Source organism: Strix uralensis, chromosome 21 (assembly GCF_047716275.1).
Source record: "Strix uralensis isolate ZFMK-TIS-50842 chromosome 21, bStrUra1, whole genome shotgun sequence".
NCBI classification, from domain to species: domain Eukaryota; kingdom Metazoa; phylum Chordata; class Aves; order Strigiformes; family Strigidae; genus Strix; species Strix uralensis.
In genome coordinates this window covers 12,823,059-12,840,993 of record NC_133992.1, presented here as the reverse complement: position 1 = coordinate 12,840,993, position 17,935 = coordinate 12,823,059, and the positions used below count along the sequence as shown (strand labels likewise).

The 17,935-nt window shown below is 50.7% G+C and overlaps 1 protein-coding gene across 7 annotated transcripts in view; it reads right to left on the bottom strand.

Annotated features, from left to right (window-relative positions):
* MVB12B (multivesicular body subunit 12B) overlaps positions 1-17,935 on the bottom strand; it is a 66,869-nt gene that overhangs the window by 15,524 nt on the left and 33,410 nt on the right. The gene's annotated exons all lie outside the window — the stretch shown is intronic.

Sequence of the window (17,935 nt, the reverse complement as noted above, 5' to 3'; positions counted from 1 at the left end):
GGCAGCCCCCGCCGGACTGCCTCCCTCCGTCCCCCGGTCCTCGCGCGCTCCAGCCCTCCCCGAGCTTGAAACTGCCGAGCAAAGCAGCAGATGAAAGCAGGGTGTGCCAAAGGCTCAGCAGCGCAATTAGCACTCTCCTAAACAAACGAGCTTCAACAGAGCTGTAATTAAGCAGGCCTGTAATTAAGTATATGCCCTTTATCATAACGATCATGCTTAAAAATGGCATGATGCATGGAAGTGTGTTATTAATGCTGCACTCCCAAAGCGCAGGAGCGTGCACAGGAGCCGGCGTGTCAGGCCTGTCACTGGGCTGCTGGTAAAATACATTAAAGGCAGAAATCGGAAAACAAGATGCTCATTCAACAGCTCTTTTCGCAGCCAGGCACTGGGAGACACGAGGATTTCAATACCCACCAATTCAGGCAACTTTACGGAAATAAAGCACCAGGCTGCCGCCTCCCCCAGCGCTTGGCCCCGTCGTCCCACAGCTCAGCCTCGCCCTGGAGCCCGCGGCAAAACAAACGCTTCGGAGCAAGGACCCCCCCATGTCCCCCACCTCGCTCTCGGAGGTGCTGCCCACCGTCCCGCAGCACCGGAGGTTCGAAGCTCCTGGTGCTTAAGGAGGGGTGTTTGTGTTCACGAGGACACCTGGAGCGAGGCACCCGGCTTCCTTGTAGGAGCACAAATGCAAACCCAGGAAGGTTCAGGAACGCAGCGACCGTTTGCCCCGGCACAACCACCTCACGTTAACGTCAGCTCTTCTGTCTCGTGGACAGGACAGCCTCACGCGAGGTGCAGCACGTGCTTCGTGAGGGCCCCGTGCACACACTGCTTCCAACAAAGCTCCGGCTCCACGTGCCCGGGCCTGGCAGAGGTCTCTCCCTGCGACTCCCGGGGGCAGCACGGCCGCTCGTGTGTGAGCTCACGCTCGCAGCTCTCGCGGGCCCTTCAAAGCACTCCCCGCTGCACAGCAGCCCACCCCGGCTGCCAGAGAGGTTGGGGGGTGAGTGCAGGCGGCCAGCTCCAGGGCCAGGCGCCTCCAGCGCCGGGCGGGAAGGGCTGGAAGAGCTGCCATCACGGTGCCGCAGCCTGCTGGGGCGTCCAGCGCCGGGGGCCAGGGGCCACCGCTCCCTCCCAGCACCACCAGACAGTACGCAGCCGCCGCTTACAGCAGCCAGCTAATTTCATAATAAAATTAAATCAAACCAGAACTGTAGGAGGCTTTTAATTCCATGTCCCTTGTTCTGATGTTGTGCTGTAAATAAACATCAGCAGCAGCCTCTGATTCTTCCCTTTTCCCCTTTTTTCGCCCCCGTGGCTTTCGAGGCATTCCTGGCAGCCCCCGATGAGCGCAGCGCTGAGGTCCCGCCCAGTGTCCCCGTTTCCTGGGCAGAGCCAGGACTCACCAGCCAGGCCTTGGCCTGCAGATGCAGCTCTTGTTTCAGTCTGGCCAAGAGCTGCTCAACGCTCCTCGATGTCGATTTGCGCCACGTTCGAGACCAGCAGACGGTACCGCGAAGGGATAAAAGGAATGGCGGTGGTGGATGATGAAGCACAGCACTCCAGAGGCACCATGTGCTGATCCACGACAAAACAGGGGGGCAAGGGCTCATTCTCACAGCGATACCGCCAGTGCCATTACCCACAGCACCACCACGTGCACGAGCTCACGCACTGACCCACGGAGGGTTTAATATCTTTAAAGGATTGTGACTTTAAAATATTTTTAAAAACCTATAAAATGTCTGCACCTTGCACGTTTCACTTCAAGCCTCCTCGCACAGGCAAAGCTGCTCCTGCCCCGCCCGGCTCCGCCCGGGGCCAGCAGCCACACCAACCACCTGCGCCTCGGCCCGCACCGCGCCGGGAGCAGCGGGTTCTCCCCGTCCAACCTCCCGCAGCACCTGCGACAGATGAGGGAGCTGCCTGCGCTCTTCTCCCTCCGAACAGAACAAAATAAAAAGGGATTTCAGAAAGAAAAAGGTTTTCAATGGCTGTTTGCCGTCTCCCAGGAGCAACTCCTCCTTGAGGGTCCTGCCCAATTAGCTCAGTCACTGTAATTAGAAGAGTCGAAAGGAGCCGGTGGCCAGAACCGCGCTCCTAACGCCAGGCCCCGAAGGACGCATCCCCTGAGTCCCCGACGGCAGCCGGGAGGAGGCTGGAGACCTCGGTGAGGGGCACCCAGAAGGGCACCGGAGCCACCCCCTTCATCCGTGCAGGACCACCGAGAAGCAGGACCAACTTCTAACCAGCGGCCACTTCTTCGTTACAAGACTTACTCTCAGCCTTTAAAGGGCAGGCCACAAAACTACGCTTTATAAATGCAACTTGTTAGCTCGCTTAGAGACTCTCTCTTTAATCTGAAAAAGTACTGTCACCCTCCTCTAAGCACACGATAGATGCTGCCTTCTGTGCTGTAGACTCCAACTAAATCTCAGTTGTCAAATTAGTAATTCATCTTTCTTGAATAACTATATTTTTAGCAAAGCTACCAGATTTAAATAATCAGACCTGCCAATGCTACCCTAATTTAAACACGCTGACGAACTTTCACAGGCAGCATCAGCTAACATAATGACTTTCTGGATGACAAAGAACTTCAGACTGTAGTTCTCTACACTACCCAGCGTAATAAGCACTTGTTCTTTTCTACAATGTGCACATAAAAGAGGAATCTAAATAATAATTGCTGTAATTATCTTGAAAAATATGTGGTGATTAATGGTGATTATGAAAATCTGTATAATTGTTCATTGAAATCTCCAACGATCAGATGCTTTCTTGAAGCAGCCGTTAATGAGGAACTTCAGAACACAAAAAGCATCACAACTCAAGCCAAGCTCCGGCCGTGGGGAGCATGAGGCCGCGGGGGCACAGGCCCCGCTCAGCGCTCGCCCCTCCCGCGAACCCTCCGCAAGAGGTTCCGAGATGTCCGTGAAGCGACGCATATGTCATTGCGGTTCAAAGCACGAAGTTCAACCTGTTATTTATGCAAATAATTAATTACTCTTGTATCCAACTAGCAGTTTGTCATGACACATTAATGACTTGATAGACTTCTATGAACTAGTGAACACAGGACAGCAGAGCGCTTTTATCGTCATTTAATTTAAAAACGATCCTGTGTGAAATTATCTAGTCGTGAGTGATGGAAGCATAAAGAACAGACTCAGCAAAGCTTCTTTTGGATCATTGCTTTATTAATGGTAACGTCAGGGAAATGAAAAATGCTAACATTGTCATATTTAGCTCCTGGGTATAGATGAATAGCTGCCTCAGTGCTTGGCGGGTTCAGTTTGCACACTGCAGTGAGCGCTAATTCTTCACACCACTATTGTGGGGATACACAGCCATGGAAGAGTTTATATACCTCAACTCCCAAGGAAATAACAGCTGTTTCTGCATTTAAATTCTCACCATAAGCTTTCATAGCTCTGGATTTCTTCATTGCTATTTTTGCATGGCCTTTTACACTTGAATTTTCAACTGCTGTTACTAAACATATTTAAATAAATAAATCCCTTACAAAACACTTTCCTGCGTGACTTTGAAAACTAAGCATTGCTAATCCAAACCAACAAAAAAACCCCAATGCTGGATGTACCACTGCCACCTTTAAAATTTAAATGACCTTAGATTTCAGACAGACCTTTCTGCGATGCTGCAGAAGTCTTCCGATTTTCCCCAGACCCGAAACGCTCACGGAGCGTTTATGTTTTACCGAGATGAGTATCTCATAAACCAGCCCACAGCAACACCGTAAAACCAGCAAAGCTCACCTGCTTAGAGAAAACTTCACTTTCAGCTAAATGACACCAGAGGAACTTGGCAGCGGGCGAGGGCCGGGGGGCTGGCAGGGAGCGCCGGACAGGGCGGCCGCACGTACCCACTGAGGGAAGCCCTGGTTGGAGCAGGGGTTGCGCGACCCCCCGTTCCGCGTGGACCGCGAGGGCGCCCACCAGAAGAGCTCACTGCCCCCCGGCACGCAGCCGGGCCCCGCTCGAGGGACAGCCCTTCGAGTGCCGTTTCCATGCAAGCCAGAACACACAGCCCTGTCCCCCCAGCTCTTGCCATCAGAAGCAGGGCCCAGCGTGGGCTGAGGCGGTGGGAGGCTGGTTGGGGAGGACCCGGCCATCCCCGCTTCGTGCCCCCTCCCAGCCCCCCGCGCTCAGCCCATGCTCGCGCCTCTCCACTTCCCGGCACAAGCTCCGCGCTCCTGAGCCTTCCCCCCACGCGCCCAGGACACCTGCACCAACCCAGGCACGCCAGGGGATCTCCGTGCAGGGGGAAGGCATGCAGAAGTACGGAAAAAAATGTTTTACAATGGTCTGCAACACATCAGGAGAAGGATGCAAGCTTTCCAAAATAAACCGCACTCTCCGTAACGTGCAGCTAAGCCTCCTACTTCTGTATTTCTGTACACAGCAATTCAAATAGCAGTCTGAATAGTAAACATGTGTGTGCGCTCTCCGTGCTACCGTGCGCGAGTCCCAGATGGAACAGCACCACGCTGCATTTCCAAATCACTAATGATAGCAAAACCTCAGCGGGAAAACAAGAGCAAACTCTCCCGCGAGCTCCTGCCAAGGCGGCTGCAAGCAGGAGCGCCGCGACCGCCCCAGGCTGCAGACGCCGCCCCCAGAACACACACCCTCCTTTATTTCATAAAGAAAAGCACCCGCATATTAAGGCATCGACCCCGGCTCCTCTGGCTCCCCTCCAGTCCCTTCTGGGCCTTGTGCTCAGGGACCCCGGGCGAGGGGCACGCAGCGCTCCCCCCTGCCGCCCAGCCTCTCCGACATATTGCAGCTCGCGTGGTGGCCAGGGCTCGCCATCTGCGCCCGCTGAGCCGCCGGCTCTGCCGAGGCAAGCCGCGCTCGGCCGGCCCTCCGCGGCCCTCGGTAGCCGAAGGCGCTGCCGAGAGGAGAGTGGGGCGGCCGGGATGGCCCTGGGCTCAGCCCCACTGGACCCAGGCACAAGCCCAAGGCTGGTCCCACCGCTGCCGGGGGAGCGGGACGGGCGGGGGAGCACAGGCTGGTGCCCAGGCCTGGCAGGGGGACGGCGGCGGCACCGAACCGCGTGACACTGGGTGCGGTGAGCGGGAGCGCAGGGGCCTCCCGGGCTGAGGAAGGAAACCTCCGCGATGGGAAAGGTTTACAGCTTTCCTGCTCGTCTTGAAACGACTTTGATTAAAAAAACAGACCCGGACTAAATTTTCATTTTTGCTAATTTGATTGTCAGCCTTGATTTTCTCTGTTTCCTGCATAGCTCATGACACGGCACAATTAGTTCTTTACTACTAGATCAAGCCACGAAAACACTTGAGAAAATACTCCTGGTTTTGATTATTTTCTTTTTTAAATAAAGTGAAGGTTAAGTACTGCATGGTGACGAGTAAGTAGTACCTCAGCGCTGCGGCTGTATCAGCACCAGAGAACATGGAGAGACTTCAAACAACCTCTCAAATTGCAAGTGTTTAGGAGCTCTTGATTTTATTATTTTTTAATAAAATGTCCCCTTTGAAGTCTCCGCACCACACTAAACTTCAAAGATCACACCTAAGCATGTGCTACTTCCAAGCAACAACCCTTAATTAATTAGACCAGAGCAGATACAAACCAGGGCAGTGGTGCGGGGCTGCGGCAGGGCCGGGGCAGGTCCCGCTCGAGGACAGGGAGGCGAAGCGGAGGCTCCTCCGGCCGCCGCGCACCGGCCGCGCGCTGAAGAGAAACACAGACGCTTTTCAATTACTTTCAGCTCTGGCTGTAATGACAGACAGACTCCTTGGAAGTCGTTAAACATGTAATGTCTGTCTGCCGCAGAGAGGCAGGGAGGCGCAGGCAGGCGGGACTGGGGCTGGAGCAAGAGGCGGCAGAGGAAGCACCCACAATAGCTGCAGTGTTCCCGGCCGGCGGCTGTAAATTTCTCCAGCCTGATGAGAGAAACATCCTGTTGGGTAAGGGCTGCTTCCTCCCAGCACGGGTATTTTTTGCACTTCAGTCATTTCAGTCCTGCAGGTTAGGAGCAGGGAATATTAAAGGAACACACTGCATTTTATTACAATACCTTGCCCTGGAAGCTTTGATTTTCCCTCACTGAGACGCCTGCGGAGGTGTGAGCTGGTACAACGGGGCAGGGAGGTTGTCGCTGCTGGGGTACTGGGCTCCCCGACCTGGAAACCTCTGGACGGGGGCCAGGCCAGCGCTGGCCCCAGCCACGCACCCCGCGACCAGCGTCGGGCCCACAGGGCTCCCAGCTGGAGGCCAGGCTGGCAGCACCCCCTCTTAGCATGGCTCTGCTTTAAAGCACTTCAGCTTTTTTAAACACACAGGCAGGTTTTTGCTTTCAGTAAAAGGAGGGGAAAGAAGACCATGTGCTCCCCATACCCCAGACACCCCTAAACGTGGAGGGGAAGCAGAAACTCATCCCAAGCACGGCTACAAAGGACGAGGGGCTCCCGCCTCCGGCCCGGGAGCTGGCTGACGCACAGAACACGGGCTCCCACCACCCAGGGATGCGACACTTCTCGGGGGCGCTGGCCGTGCCGCACGAGATGCCCCCAGCTGCAGGGGACTGTTCCTAAGGCCGAGCTCTGGGGGGCTGGAGTGACGGGGGGGGGGGTTCCTCGTCCTCCCAGGGGCTGACCCACGGAGCCACGGCCCCGCAGAGCCTAAAGCCCTTCTGCAGGAGGAGATCCACCCTGCCACTGCACAGCCACTCAGGATCCAGATCTAATGTAATTTAATTTTTAAGTGCTCAGAGTCATTAGTGAAGCCACATATTTCTATCAGGTAAATTTCATTTGCATATGCAAATTATATCTAAATACACCACACCATTAATATGATCACTAATTACATAATAATAGTCACCAATCTCCACACAGATCAAACTCACACTTTTGTAGCGATTAAGGAAATTGTGCTTTGTAATTAAGATAATCCTCATTTCCAGATGCTAATTAACTATATAATAATTAGCTTCTTTTGCTAATGCAAATTAAGTATTTTCATCCTTATTGGTAAAAGAGTTGCTTATCACTTAAAAAAGAGACAACCTAGAAATAATCCCTCCCCCCCCAAAGGTGAAAAGGTAACTCCATTTTTATCAGTCTCATTTGCGAATGCAAATTAGCCCTGATTAATCAAGTCACAGATAAATGCCCCCGTCTCAGACGGCACGGGGAGCTCCCTCCCACCCTCGGTGGCCGGGGACCATTCGTGGCCCAGGGGACACTCGGCCGGGCCCAGCTCCTTGTCGCCAGCGCCGGCCCCACGGCCCAAGGCCCCGTGTGGTGAGGAGCCGCGGCCGCTGCGGCCACGTGTGGCTCGTGCCACGGCGCGAGGGCCAGGCCGACGTGGCCAGTGAGGCCAACCCCACCCGCCCAGGAGCCGCTGCCGCCAGGCAGCCCGGCAGCGCTCGGCCTCGGCTGCGGCGCATCCATCATCTGCTAAACCAATCCGCCCGCTCCGCACCACCATTTGTCATTAATTATGCTAATCAGCAAACCATTACTCTCCGATGACACCACAGCACTTATTAGCTAGTTATGGCTTTTCAAAAGCACAGCTTATTGTGTATGCAAGTGCCGTGCATACATTAGCCTACAGGGAAGAAATGTCCAATTATGAAAAGAAGAAATTTGCTATTATCTCCTTCTAACAAACCAATTTAGTAATTATAAAAGTCTCTGAACTCAGAAGGATTTTTTAAGAAGAGCTGAGTGATGAAACTAGAGAATTTTGTTCGCAATAACTTTCTGAGTTGGAACTAAAGTGACAATAGGGGAATGAACAGTTTTTATTATCATAATTACCATTCTTGCATCTTAACTTTAGATGATCAAAAAGCAGAATTTATCTAAAAGCGTGACTGTATTTGGCTCTTTCCTTAACATATCCCATTTATTTTAGTAGATACACAACCCAATTCGTGTAACACGTCAGACACTGGCCCAGGTCTAGCCCGTTCTCAAGCGTGGTCACGCCCCACACCCGTGGTTCCACGAGCGCCGCCAGCCCCTGCCGAGCCCTCGCACGCCCGGGGACGTCGTCGGGCCGAAGGCACTGGAGAGGGCGTCTGGAGACTCAGTTGAAAAACGGCCTTGTTGGAGCATCCAATTCATTTACAATTCCTAAGTTGTTTTGCTCACTGCAAGAGGAATACCACTAGCTTTAAAAGCTTAATATGTGTTAAGAGCTCATTAATATCATCAGAGTAAATGGGCCTATTAAAACATCTTTAAGCAATATCTGAACATAAATCTCCCTAAACTATATTTAATGACTGTACTTAAGATACATTATATGCAAGTCTTAATGAGACATTAGATAGCATTTTGAAGATTAAAATTAGAGAATCCATATAAAGTCTGTCCACTTAATGTAGCCTTAAGCTACACTGATGAAAACCATTACTACCAAATTATTACTTCATTAGAACAAATATTTTCTAATAATTTCTGATTTATGCCATTAGTCGTCTCCATATATATTATTCGAATATATACAAGAGTATACACAAAACAATTTTCTAGTTCCACAGGAGATGGGAGAAACTTTGAGCTTTCTAATGGCTGAGTTAATTACTTGTCTTTTTTCTATGGAGTTAAAAACAAGCACTCTTTAAAGTCCATTTACTGTATCCCCACTTTTCTAATTTAGTTGGAGATTTTAATTCCATTAACCACAAGGGCATTTTTTAAAGGTTTGCTGTTTTGCTTTGGAAAGATCAGTAAGACGCCCTGGCCTCTGGCCCGACTGTCCCCTCAGCCCCTCACCGCGGTCTCAGCGCGGCGGCCGAAGCCCGGCCCGAGGGACAAGCGGGGCCCAGGGGCGCGGGGCCACCCGCTGCGCGTTGGCGAAGGCACCACAGCCCGGGCGGGCCCGGGGGAGGAAAACGGAGCAATTTCAGGCAAGTGTCCGTCGGGAGGAAGGCGGCACGACACGGGATGGGACACGGCCCCAGAACTAGCCGGGGCCGGCTGTTACTTCCAGCCAAACCCACGGCAGGGCACAAACGCCCGTCGCGGCGTCCCGCCTGCTCGGGCAGGACCGCGAGCAGCCGCGGCACCCCCGGCCACGGCCGCACACGGGCACCCACTGCCGGGCCCTGCCACAGCACGGCCGGGACAGCGAGGCCACCGGACACTGCCGCCGACAACCGAGTCACCGCCAAAACGGATCGCAATAACCTTATTAGCAAGAGGGCTTTATGTGTGGGTTACTTTGTATAAACAGCTTTTCATTAGATAAATGAAGCCCAACAACCTTTATAAATGTTTTCAATTATGAAATTACACCATTGAGATATCTGGATGACGATAATCAGGGAAAACACCAGTGACACCTCTTGATAGGAGTCAGAGTGTGCTGCCTGGATGACTGCTCCTCCCAATAAAATACAGCCCAGCCACACCAAGCGTTTAAAAAAATCCTTATTAGATGAAATCTGTAGCAACAAGACTATTTTCATTTGTTCTGCCCAAGTCTTCTATCCAAAAGAGAGAACATCTCATCGTAACAATTTTGCATTTTTAACTGTGCAAATTAAGCATTCTTCATAAATAACAGCCTGGTTTTCTGCACTAGAACTCCTTTTTATTAGCAGCACAGTAACGAACAATGAGCAATGTGTTCTATTCTTCTTTGTCAAATCACAGAATGCTACATTAGAATAACTCTGCTGGTCAATGTAATATAGTAGATTAAATTCAACTTCTGTGCAAAAACCACTGTAAAACAGCATGATAAGAAGGCTATAAAAAATTTAATTTTACTCCAAACTCCATCAGAAAAAAAAAATGGTGTGAAAAGTAATTTTGCATAATCAGTACACGCCATCTGGAACAATTAACCGATTTCTATAGAACTATGAGGATCAGTCATATCTGCTTATTAAAGATCAGAAATTATACAAGTAATAAATCCTTGAAAAAACTAAGCGTACTCCCGCCTGTCAACGCTATTTTAACTTCAAATACTGAAGAACGCCTGATAAGGCTGAAAAGAAGAGATTAATATATGCAAATTACATCCAGCATTTAAAATCCCCAACAACTGTCTCCGGTTTTCTGTCCCTTATTGCTGCCTTTATGTTTTATTCATACACCAACTCACCTGTCACTTCATAAGCTATAATATTATGGGGGTATTATTAAACAGCATAAAGCCGTGCTTTAATTGGAAAGCTTCATTGCATTTTCCAATTATTTGGAGTAAATTAAAAGCAGATGCACATAGTTTAATAAGGAGTCTAATATCAGTTCCGGGAAATCAAAATTCATTGTCATTACTATGCCGTGATAGTTTTGCAAACTGTACTCAATTTCAGAGGTTTTGAAAAGAAAATCTGTCTATGCAATCTGTTAATTGTCATTCGGTTAATAACTGTTTAAATATCCAAACCACAGAGCAGCTTCCTATTTAAAAAAATTAAACTATGGCACTCAGGAAAGCAAAACAAATACAGCGCAGCCCGCCTCAAAGGTTGTGCTCCACGAGCAACCGGTGCGGGTCCCGCCAGCTCACCCTCCTCCGGCAGCCACCTCCCTGCGCCGAGCGGGGCTGGGCCAGGGCAGCACCCCCGCCCCGCCGGGTCCCCACGTCACCCTCCGGGTCCCCTCCAGCGTCCCCCTCCCTCTCGACACAGCCCCGCCGGCGTCGACGCCTTCGTCCCGCCACCGGCCGTCCCGGCACCCGGCTCCCGGTACCCGGCACCCCTGCTCGCACAGAATTCAGGGCTTCGGGGGCAGCAGCCAGCCCATCCTCCCGGCAGAGATCAACAAGCCGCTTCCCGGGAAGGCGATGCGTGAGCTCGGAAACACGGGTGAAGTCTGTCGCTCTGGTGCGTTACGGGAGGCGACGAGGCTCCCCACGGCACCCGCAGCTCCGCGGGACGGCCAGGACTAAGGCGGGAGGAAGAGCAGCACCACAGCCAGAGCTGTCACGCTCTTGTACGAGTACGCCCAAGTGAGATGATGAAGATAAAGAATGCCACTTCGGACGACAGCAGGTTAATCAGAAAATCACATGTCTGAAAAATTATACAGGCGGGAGAACTCGTGGCTTCATCTTTCACCGTTTGGGCCAAGCCTGCCTGAGCGCAGCACTGATAACGCGGGGCGGAACGCTGCAGCAGCGAGCGCGCAGAGTGTGTGTACCACGGATGAGCTAATTTAATAAGAAATACAGGTTTTTGAATCTCATTAAATATAGTATTAAGTAACACTTACATTTTCCTTCCTGAAATACGCAGCTGCAGCATTTTACATGAGACTTCAGTCTCCCAGAACTGCTGGATATTAATAGAGCCTTTTGTATTTTGAAGATTATCCAGGTCTCAGCCCAAAGACTGGAAATTGCAATAGGGCAGAGAACAGGCTGTCTTTAATCTCAGCCTCAGCAAAGAGGTTTCAACGCAGAATAAAGCTTGTGTCACAACTTGTCTGTTTTTTGGACCATCCTAATTAAAATTCAGTGTCACAAAAAATAAATTTAGTTCCGCTTCTGTTCTTAAAAAGCACAAAGTATGTACATGTGGGAATCGGGATCGACAGTGAAATGTAGCACAGGGCCTCCCCCCTCCGAGAGTGGGGTGTACTAAAACACTCGAACATAGGAGGGTATCTCAAAACCACCAGAAACTACGCTGGAAGATGAAGATAAAGGCAATTCTTGTGCAGTGATCCAAAAAATAGCATCTTCATTTTTTTCAAAATTACCTGTTTTAATAAAGCAGACACACTGTGCCAAGCGAACCATTTAATTATCTGCAAAAATGATGAAGCAAAACAATAGTTTGCAAAAGTAAATGACTAACCTCTGATTAAAACGTCTGTCCTCATTACATACAGATAAAAGATACAGTATCTTTTAAAAGAGAACGCACACTGAAGAGAAGTAAGTGGCAGCTGTGGCATAGATAACCTGACATTTTGCAACAAGAAAAGTTGACGTATGGACACTGAAATGTAACGAAATCTTTGTTTTTTCTTCCATTTCTTAATCTAGAAAGACCTCCGAAAGATTTCTTTTGTCATTAAAAAAAAGAAAGGGGTACACACAAGGAGGCATTGGGAGTCCATCGCTGAGCAGGGCAAACACAACGCTGCCCACACCCAGCCCCGGCGCTGCCGCCGGGCTCCAGCCTGCGGCCACACACCGGCACTTCGGAGCAAAACTCACAGCCACGCCGGATAAATCGACCGAGCTCCCGAAAGGGAGGAGGAATCTGGAAGCAAACTGCTGCCAGAAGAGCAGCGTGTGAACTAAACGCTTCCAACAAAGCTACCCAGACAAATTACAACGCCCCCCTGCCAAGATCTGCATTATCCAATACAGAAAAGCAACTTGGTTTCCCTTTCAGGAATCCACTGGCTTTGATGTTTTTCCAGATCATTAACATCAGTTTCCACTCTCTCTGCTGCCTCCAGAGATCTGGATTATAAACCAGCGTGGAACGAACACCAAATCTCACCGTATTTCCTACGGGAGCAGCCCCTTGCCCCACAGCCACGCCGCGGACCGACCCCCTCGCCCCGACCCCGCCGGGCTCTGCAGGACCAAGCCCACTCACCCCCTCCCCGGCGTGACCTGGCCCCAGGGGACTCCTCCTGCCACCTCAAACTGACCTCGTGCTGGGTCAGCCCGCCTGGGTGACGGAGCGCAGCAAACTCGGACGCTTGTGAACGTTCCCCTCTACAACCGCAGCCCAACCGTCCCACCGCACGGCGGCAGCTGCTTCGGCCACTCGCCTGCCCTAAGTCACTACCTACGGCCCGACAGGTACTGCAGGAAACCCATCCTGGCACCCCATCAGGGCACAAAGTTTCTTCTGACCTTTCCATAAAGTGTCTTAAAGAGGTAAATAAATATTTAAATATAATAAAGAAATATTTATGAGATAGTAACAATTATATAAGTAAATATTTACATCTCCAAGGCAAATATTAAGGTAACAAACACTGGCATGCAATTCCAAAATAAACAAATCAGAGACACCTGCCAGAGCTGCCCACAGAGCACCCTCCGTGACAGCGAGCAGCAAACACGCACCCGCCAGCACCCGGCCCTGCTCCCTTCCTCGGCGCTCAGCCCTGCTTCACACAAGGAACTGTGTTCATAATGTGGTGAAACACAATCACAAAATAGCACTTTTACAATAAATATAAGCAACAGCACTGCATCAAGTAACTGCTTTGAGAACCCGCCACTCCTAAACAAATAAATGGCAAATATTCAGCCTCATTCACAACCACGGTGTTGCTTTAGCAGTAGATAAAGCGTGTGACGTTTTGGGATGTGACATCTGAGCTCCAGCCCAGAGGACAGGGCACTTTTCTTCCGAAAGAAACCAAAAACCTCCCCCTTCAGTTCCGTACCAGCATCGCTGGAGAACCCCGGCACTTTCAGGAAACTGCAGCCGGAATGCCAGATGCTCTGGACACAAGGGCAGGATTCTGGGGAAGCGAGACGCAGCGTCTGGGCGGCAGAGCTGCACGGGGAGCCACACACCTCTGCCTGTGCCGTCCGCCTGCAGCGCGGCACGCGTGTCCCCGTGCCAAGAGAACACCAACCATTGCTTCAAGGACTTGCACAAATGCTGTCATTGTCTTGGGCTGACAGCTGGCAAGCATTATTTGAAAATATTATCAACAAACATACATCAAAGTATGTTCGGCTTTTGTTCTGTTGCTTTTTCAGCACAGTTTCCATATTTAAGTGTTCAAAAAATGAAACTTGGACCCATCCAAGGGTAACTCTGATCACCTTATCTCCAGGTTTCTGCTAGAAGAAAAATCCTTGGAGACAGGTTTATACGGCTGCAGTTTGGTTTCTGCCTACGAGATGACGGCTGTAGCAGTATCTGGAAGTTCATACACTTGTTTCATGCACAAAACTGGTACAAAGAGGCTTTAATTCCTTTGTGCACATTCTGATGGGGCTGTGCAGTACCTGACAGGCTCCGCACAATGCCATTTCTGTCCCGAGTCTGAGAAGGGGTCAAGAGGAAGTACAAGTACTGACTGTCCTGTATTCAAATCACATAAATTTGTACCCTACAACCGATGAACGTGTCTCCCTGCCACATGACACTGAAGATGGCTACAGTAAAATTTCAGGGCAAAAAGAGACAATGCTGCCCAGCAGCGTGCAGGGTCACACACCAAAGCCAGCCACGGCCTTGCCCACCTGACTTTAGCAGAGAAAACCCACAGCGTGGGGAAGCAGAGAGCTTGGGCCAGCTCGTGAGCTCCTAGAAATCACAGCTGAGGGCCTGAAAATCTCCCTTTTGCAAACTCAGTCACTAGTTTCCAAGGCAGGATCCTGCCATGTGCTCTGCAAGGTGTGTTAAGCCTTTTTTCTATCCCTAATCCTTTTCCTGAGACGAGTCGGTTGAATACGTCTCAAACTGGCAGGTTGAAGCGATTCTGAAAGTGAAATCAAAGGTTAGAGCTGGCGGGGGAGGCTCTGCCAGCTCCAGCGGCCGTGCCCCCCGCAGAGGGGTCCTGCATGGCTGGCTGGGCAACCTCGTCCCCAGGCAGGAGACAGCTTTCGCCTGTAATCAGAATCTGAAAGGGGCTTTCAGTGGAGGATTTTGTAATGCGAGAGGTTTACGTTTCAGTGGCACTTACACAGCAGAAAACTTCCGGGAGGTAAGATCCCCAAGAGGCACCAGCACGCTGGTCTGAGACACACTGTTTATTAACTTCAGAGCGCTGCAGCAGTGTTAGAGCCCATCCAATTAGTGAGGCCTGCAGGAATATCTGCACTCCTAAATCTCTTGGTTTCTGAAAGGGTTAAAGCTTATTATTAGCATATAATTTACAGGTCCTTTCTCCCAGGAAAGAAATAATGCACAGTAAATGCCACATTCATTTTAATAATACATGTTACAGTCTGTGCCCAACATCTGCACAAAGGTAAAGCAGACAGATTTTTTTGACATGTCCCACTCTGCCATCCAAACACAGGCTTTTTGTTTCTTAAGTGACGGAAGGTTTAATCAAGAAAGCAGGCAATTCATCAATCGAAACAAGGCTGCTCACACCGCCCTGACAGCACACACATGGTTTTATACAGAAGAAACCTGGCCACCTGTCAGCAGCACCTTTTACATCAGGATATACAAATACACCGAGTGATCAATCCTCCAGCTCTTCCCATTCATTTCTTCGTTTTCTTATTATATTTTTCTTTATGCTAGATGTTGCCCTCATTCTCTGCAGGGATAGATGGGAGACAAGGCAAGCTATGGCTGTTTATACACTATCATAAAAATTTATATACCCTTAGAGTGACTTATTTCCCTTCTATTTGAGTACCATTATTATAAATAATTTTTCACTTCATTCAGGAATTTTCCCTGTACATTATTATCTGTGGCTGCCTGAGAGGGCTCCCTCTCTCCCTCGCTGTCCTTGTGGCTCTGATAAGCCAAAGCAATATGCAGCCAGAAGATGCTGAAGTCTGAAATGAAGGCAGTATGTAGTCACAACAACATCTTAATTAAGCTGAAGGCCATGAAGAAAGACTACGCTGTGAAATACTGAGCAGTGTCTGTCGACAGGTCTGTCTGAAGCAAGGCATTCTTCTTCCAGCAGCTGCCCGTTCCAACACGCACATTAAACCTGTCAGCTCCTCAGCACCGCGCTCCCAGCAGCACCCAGAGACCTTCTGCAGATCAACCCAGAAGTAATTCCGCCCCCTGGGTGCGCGGCGGGCGGGGGGACGGTGCCAGCGGGGCGAGCAGTGCTGCGCCGCAGCGGCACGGGGCAGCTCCCGCTCCAGGGCGGGCAGCGGGTTCCTACGACCGGTTCATTCCTTTACTGTGCAACGAGGAGTCTCCCCAGCTTTGTGGTCACCCAGTGTTTCATTGCCAAGACAGAAATGACAAAAGGCTGGTTAAAAACTGTAATTACTATTTCCAGGATCATGTTTTCCTTGACTCCAGCTTCGAGATAGTAATTGCAGTGCACAGCCCAAGGAGCAACAGGACAGTTCCAGCAGGGGTACGGCAATTTCTGCCAAAACGTATTCTGAGATACAAGTAGGCTCGACAGCCAAAATTCTTTTCACCTTCCATAAATAGGCTGAACCCCAGTTGGAACGGTTCTCTTCATTGACTACTGAGAAAATCTTGGGTGTCTACAGAGAAGCGAGACCACGCAGCAACTCTGCATTTCACCCCCCTTTCCTAAGTGCCCCATCCTGTCCCCACCACAAGAATTCAGACTGAGGTGATACCAAAACTGGAAGAAAAGAGACCATTCCTAACGGCTTTTGTTTCCCTGCACCAGCACCAGGAAACCTCCCATTTTGCCGAGAGCCAAGAGAGGGAGCCCGCAGGCTCGGCCGCCCCGGGTCACCACGCCGGCCGCCATAGCCCCCCGGCACGTCGCCGCCAGGACCCCCCCGCGGCAAACCGCATCCCGGCAGAGCAATTAGGGACGGCAGTGGAAGCGCGTTAATAAATTTCCCGTTGCCATGGCACTGCAGCGAGGCACCCGCATCGCCACGCAGATAAAACGGACTGGCTGCAAACGACACCGACGTAACAGGAAACTTCGGAATGGTTTCCACAGCGCGCCCGGGGGCTGATCTGCCTCGGCAATGGTTACGCACGCAGAGGGAATTGTCACAGCACCTCATCACGGCTGCTGAAAAGGCAGCAGCGGTCAGGAGTTATGCGCGAAGATCCCTGCCAACGCACAGGATGTTTCATATGACAAGACCCTTTCTTCAGAAACGATTCACAGCTGCAATAGCCATTACAGCACGTGTACGCACAACAACTCGTATAACAATGTGTCTGGAGGAGAACGTGCACTTGGGGGCGGGGGGCAGAGTTATATACTTTGACTGAAACGTGCTCGTGCAAATGCGGAGGACTAACGCCGTGCCGTTCTGCAGGCCTGCTTTGTGCTTTGCCTGTAATTATCCGGTAAAGCATTCAGGTTCTTGGCAAAATAGGTCATCTTTCAGGTTGCACCGCACGCAGAGGCAGCCCTGCACGTCCTAGAGCAGGGCTGTGCTCAGTAACACTCACGTGGAGCTGCTGCCTCGCGATTTGTGCGTTTGACGCTTTCTCAGGAGAGGAAGCGCAGCTTTCTGTCCTCCACGGGGGACTGTCTCTCGTGTGAGCACAAGAACATGCCTTCCCTTACATTTCTAAATCTATTAGGGCAGGAGAGTAACAAGAAAAACGAGTACTGACAAGAATTATGCAATTGTTATATTCCATCTATTTAGGAACCTGAAGCTGCAGTTTCAGCCAGAGATTACCTTCTAAATAGCCCTTTGATTATGGTACATGAATTAATGCCATGTTCCCATGTTAGAATTGTCACTCACTATTAATAGCAGGAACCTGTGAACGGCACATTTTTGCCACCTTCTCTTCCCTGACTATGCACAAGCACTACCTGTCGTACAGCCCACTGAACCCACCGCTGCCGCTTCTGCGTTTCCAAACTGTCCTGAAAAATCTCCCTCAGCCAGACACAGGGACTGCACCTCCGGTACCTTTTGACAGAGTCAGGTTTAAAGCCAGTATTTCTCTCCTCTTGCAAAAAATGACATAACAAAGAGAAACCTGTGGCTAAGTGTGATTCTACCGTGCCTATCACAATATTTGTTCAGATGTAATACTACTCCCAAAAAAATAATTCTAAGGAAAACCCTCTTGCACTGCTCAGCTGAAGCAGAGTCTGAGCCAGCCCCACAAGAGAAGAGGCAGGTGAAAGGCACTGTTGTGTCACAGCTGCGCCCAACGGCTTTCTCTAGCTTGCAGAACCAAAAGTCCTTTTTTGCTGTGGTTCATGAACAGCTCCAGGCCTCGCAGCTCTCGGCATGTCCAGGAGCGACAGACCCCATGAGATACAACTCTAAGGCACCCCGGCCCCTGGCTCCCAGAGGCATCTCTTCCTGGG